Here is a 6,000-nt window from a genome sequence, read left to right as displayed (position 1 = left end):
CTTCAGGGTTTCACTTTTTTGTACTTACACAAATAACAGAATTAAACAGCAAACTGAGAAAGCTCTTTGACAGTATTGATGGTGTCTGACAGCGACAGACACCATCAATACTGTCAAAGAGCTTTCTCAGTTAAGCTCAGTTGGGTATATGTTCTGTATTTAATGTTTAAAATCAATACTTATGCTTAACAAAAGTTTTGCAAAACAGAACATTGTTACATCATGTTCATGTAATTTGTAAGGACAGAGTTCAAACCACTTTCATTAATACAAATTAGAGCTGTTCTGAGCTGCAGCACTGATATTTTGTCACTGACATTCTGTCAATGCTGCAAGAAACAACAGATCAACATGACAGACAGCAAACAGGACATGTTTAGTTGAATCCTAAAACTGAGTGATGTGAAGAACACAAGGCAGGAAATTAAATAATAGGTGTCTCTGGGTCTTCATTGGGCAAACATCCAAAAAAGGACAAGTGAGAGGCCATAACTTCATTGGGTATGATCCCAAGCATCAAATTACGGAGTCCCCAAAGGGTCATGGATTTTGTTTCTTCTGTTCCCCTGCAATATTTTGCGTTCTCTTGTTATACATTTTTAATTCTCTTGCAATACTTTTGCGTTCCCTCGCAATACTTTTCTGCTTCCATCGCGTTCCCTCTGAGCAGTATGTCTGCCTCCGCTCAGCTGCTCCCAGCACATAGGTCTCTTGATCTGAGAATGTGTTTATTTGCACTTCTAACATAACCATGTCTATTGAGCAGTAGAACTATATCAGCAGAATTCATGCCCAGTTCAAAGTCAAATTCAATGAGCTGATCCATGCTGGGGCGCTGTACCGCTGTGCTGGGAGCAGCTGAGCGGAAATAGACATAGAGCTCAGAAGGAACAGAAGTAGATAAGTATTATGAGGGAACGCAAAAGTATTTAGAAAACATGCCGAATATATTGCGAGAGAACCCAGAACATGTGAGGGAACAAAAGTTATAAGTAAAAAAAATCTCACCATGACCTTTTGGGGGTTCTGTATCAAATAAAGCAAAAGCTGGTTATATATCCCTGAAGATGTTAAGGATCATACCCATTAAAATGATTTTATATGCATACTGTTTATACCATCTCACTGAGAGACACTGTGCTTTGGTAATGAAGCTCATAGCCTCCCAACTCTCCTCTATCTGGTAGACTGTCACGTGTTTTCTGACACACAAGTCACTGCAAATGGCTCCACAAGTGGCCACTTTACAGTTCTGTTGCTTAAGAACATCTCACAAACGCTGATGGATTTGATTCCAATGTTTCTCAGTACAATACCACTATAGCCCAGTCCCAGACCCACATTCATCTGGCATTGTACAAAGGCTTGGATATTCTCTGAGATCAAAGAGGTAAATTTATGAGAATTTATGCAATTTAAGTAAAAAAAAAAAAAAAAAAAATGCAAAAAATTCTGAAATTACAAAGTCACTGATTCACTAGAAAAAAAACTGAAAAATAGTTTTTCTCATACTATGAGATTTAGAAACAAGGTAATCCTGATTTCAGAGTTAGTAAGTAAAATGAGTGACTAAAAATAAACAAAGTGCAAGTACACAAAAAATGTAATCAATTGCAGTAATCTGAGCAAATGTAGTGAGCTACCTCATCTTTGGTAAATCATTATAATAATGGAGAAAATATTATCTAGGCCTACAGTACTTGACAAAACAATGAGGCATGAGCAGAAAGGATGTCAGCTTCCTCGACTGACGTTATTTAAATCATCCGGCTTATCCCATAGTGAGATAAACATCCAGCACAGCAGAACGGTACTGAGCAGGGGACCTGAGTGATTCCAACTGAAGAAACTGACAAGTTTCATAGCTTTGATGCATGGGCGGAAGACTGGCCGCCAACTGTCCTGCAACCAGAGGCCTGTCTGACAAAGCAGGGTTACTGAGCTGGAACTGCACCACATAAAAGCTTGAATAAAACCAGCTGCTCTTGGTTTTCCTCAGCCACGTCAGTTATCTCACCCATTGATCCTGCTTTGTGAGACAGGCCCCAGCATTCAGAATCTATACAAAATATGACATACTTGACTACTCTGTTTGCATTATTAGTACCATTAGTCTTTCCTTTTTGTTTTCAGATACACGCAGGTAACAATCATTTTCACAACCTGAGAGGGGACACAAAGTCACTGTCACCTGGCCTGTGAGTTATCGATATCTTGCTGATAAGTCTCCATGGGAATCTCTTCATCCTTATCCTCATAATGGGGGGCTAGGAAAGCTCTTGCAGAGCTACAGTACAGTTGCATGGACAGACAAGGGAATTAAACAGATTCATAGCATAAAAATATGGCAAGACAGATGTAGATACAAAGGAAGTTTACATATATTTATTTATTTTTAGATTATTGTTTTTAGGGCATCCCTGCTTTATTTGACAGTGACAGTAAAGAGAGACAGGAAAGGCAGGGGAGTCAGAGTGGATGACATGCAACAAAGGGCCTGGACAGGAATCAAACCCAGGCTCTGGTAAAGAAGCTGCTGGTGGTACGGCAGCCGATACTTCTGTATCTTTTGCCTGACGGCAGCAGGGTGAACAGGCTGTGGCTGGGGTGGGTGTTGTCTTTTAGGATCTCACCTCACCTCCCCGATATCACTGATGCTTGGTAGATGGGTACCAATGATGTTTTGGGCAGTTTTAATCACTCGTTGCAGAGTCTTGCTGTCCTGGGCCGTGCACATCCCATGCCAGTTTGTGATGTTTCCAGTCAGGATGCTTTCAATCGCTCCTTTGTAGAAGCTGACAAGAACTTGGCGTGGGAATTTTGCTTTCTTAAGTTTCCTTAAGAAATACAGCCGTTTCTGAGCTTTTTTAACCAGGGCAGAGATATGTGAAGTCCAGGTCAGGTTCTCTGTTATGTTGATTCCCAGGAACTTAAAACTGCTCACTTGCTCCACCTCAGCTCCATTGATGTAGACAGGGTTGTGTGTCTTTGCCTCCTTTTTTCTAAAATCAACTATCAGCTCTTTGGTTTTGCTGACGTTGAGCAGAAGGTTGTTTTCTGTGCACCATTCTGCAAGATGGTTGATTTCCTCCCGATATGAGAACTCATCATTGTTGGAAATCCGGCCGATGATGGTGGTGTCATCCGCGAACTTCACAATAGAGTTCTCTCCATGTCGGGGGTTGCAGTCGTGGGTGTACAGCGTGAACAGGAGGGGGCTGAGCACACAGCCCTGGGGCGCTCCGGTGTTGAGCACTAGAGTGGAGGAGGAGAAACTGCCAATCCAAACAGACTGGGGTCTGTTTGTGAGGAAGTCCAGTATCCAGTTGCAGAGAGTGGTACTGATGCCCAGAGTGTTCAGTTTTCCAATCAGCTTCATGGGGGAGATTGTGTTGAAAGCTGAGCTGAAATCAACAAACAGCAATAACAATAACAACAACAACAACAATAACAATAACAACAATAACAATAACAATAACAATAACAATAACAACAATAATAATAATAATAATAATAATTCCATGCGCTCACAAAATGGTTCTCTTACTGTACCAAATGGTGTAATAAGGGGCCTTTTGGGCTGTTGGTCACGTGTGGAGAAAGTGCTCACTGCAGGTTGATCACACGTGATGTTACAGTAGAACTTACATGTGTGTGCTCCGCGCGGCGAGAGAAGGCCAAAAACAGCAGTTTTGGAGCTCTGGGAGCTTTCCTTAAGGAGTTATGGCTGTTTCTTTCCCTGCGCTCACAAAATGGCTCTGTTACTGTACCAAATGGTGTAATAAGGGGCCTTTTGGGCTGTTGATCACGTGCGGTGAAAGTGGTCAGTGCAGGCTGATCACACATGATATTTCAGTAGAAAGTAAATGTGTGTGCTCCGCGCGGAGCACACACATTTACTTGTTCAGTGACAGATGTAGGTGCTGCTTTTGTAGGTGCTGCTTTTCTCCAGGTGAGTGAAGACTGAGTGGAGAGCAGTGGAGATGGCATCCTCTGTGGATCTGTTGGTTCTGAATGCAAACTGCTGAGGGTCCAGACTGGCAGGGATGTTGTTCTTTATGTGCTGGAGAACCAGTTTCTCAAAGCACTTCATCAGGATGGGGGTGAGTGCCACAGGGCGGTAGTCATTTAGATTAGACACTGCAGACTTTTTAGGCACAGGGATGATGGTGGCTGTCTTGAAGCAGGTGGGAACACTCTCCTGTGACAACAATATGTTGAAAATGTCAGTAATGACATCTACTAGCTTTTAGTACACGGCCAGGGATGTTGTCAGGCCCAGCAGCTTTACTCATATTCACTTTCAGCAGGACTTTCCTCACATCCACTGTGGATACTGACAGTGGCCGGTCCTCTGGAGGCGGAGTAGACTTTACAGCTGACTCTCTGTTGAGGAGGTCAAAGCGAGCATAAAATGTAACGTGGCCTCACACATGAAGGGAGCGCTCCTGCTTTTGTAGCCTGTCACATTTTTGACCGCCTGCCACAGGTCTTTGCTGTTGTTGGTGTTGAGGTCTCTCTCCAGTCTCTGCTGATGCCTTCGCTTTGCCTCCTTGATGCCAGCTTTCAGTTTTGCTCTGGCAGTGTTGTAGGCTTCTTTGTCACCTGACTTAAAGGCAGCTTTTTTGGCTCTACATAGAGTTCTCACCTCTCCATTCATCCAGGCTTTCTCATTAGGGAATCATTTAACTGTCCTTGTTTTTACCACATCATCAGCACATTTGCTGATGTATGATGTCACTGATGATGTGTATTCTTCAAAACAGTCCTGTAGAGCTGCTGCAGCTTCATCTGTCCACACTTCAACTGTTTTTACAGTTGGTTTGACCCTTTTTGTCAGCTGGATGTAAGTAGGCAGGAGAAGCAGGGAGATGTGGTCTGACTGGCCAAAATGAGGACGAGGGAGGGCTCTGTAGCTGCCAGGAACATTGGTGTAGACAGGGTCCAGTTGTTTCCTCTGGTGGAGATGTGGACATGTTGGCGGAATATACTCATATTTGTGGTGTATATACTCATTTCTCATTTGCAGAATAGGTTACCACCTGCGTGGTCTTATCATCTGTCTATTCCCACAACAGGAATGAGTGAAACTAGTTCTACACAAACATCATTTTCCTGTGTAATTTCTGCTAAAAATAAATAAATAAATACATACAATACATAAAATTAAGGAACAGAATTTGGTGCTCAACAAGCATTATTTGTAGATCATGTGCCCTATCACTTGTTGCAGTGTCCAACTGTGTACTGCTGTTCTGAAGACAATGCACACAACAACATAGCTTCACTTGCTTTAGTGGAAAATGAAGAGCTTGGGGATATTCTTGTGGTTATTCATTTAGAAGTAGCATTCAGTGACAGCAACAACCCACAGGGTGACACATATCTTCCACTGCCTGTTTGCACATCCCGCACAAACACCACATCCTGCACAACACACTGCACTGCACACAGCAAAATAGAAATATTTTTTTTGCCACGGCAAAAAAAACAACAAAAAAAGTAATACTGTATTTCATGAAGTGCCCAACAAAAAGGTGCCTTTTTGATAAAGCTTACAGTTAGACTGCTGGGGGCCCTCCCATGATGCACTGGGCTCTCTCTCTCTTCTCTGTCATCTCTCCTTCCTCACATATTCATATTCTGTCGGTGCATGTGACTAGCTGGTCATCTTCTCTCTCCTGATGTTTTGTGCTCTCTCCTTTTACAATTATTACTATTATTTTTGCTATCACTGTTAGTATTGTAAGGTGTAGAAGTAATTCATATAGAAGTTAATTCATATTTGAGTTAATTTACTATATATATATATATATATATATATATTTACAATGTTTACTCAGTTAACTATTTACATGTTTATGTTAAACAATTATTTACATATTTACATGTTTGAATAGTTACATCAGCTCATTTAAAACAGTTACAATAATCTTCTGAATCTACCTCAGTGTTTATACTTCATCCCTTCTAGCCTGTGATTGGTTAGTTCAGCGACAT

Source organism: Myripristis murdjan, chromosome 24, assembly GCF_902150065.1.
Source record: "Myripristis murdjan chromosome 24, fMyrMur1.1, whole genome shotgun sequence".
Lineage (NCBI taxonomy): Eukaryota > Metazoa > Chordata > Actinopteri > Holocentriformes > Holocentridae > Myripristis > Myripristis murdjan.
The sequence above is the reverse complement of the archived record's forward strand: the minus strand, read 5'-3'. Positions refer to the sequence as shown.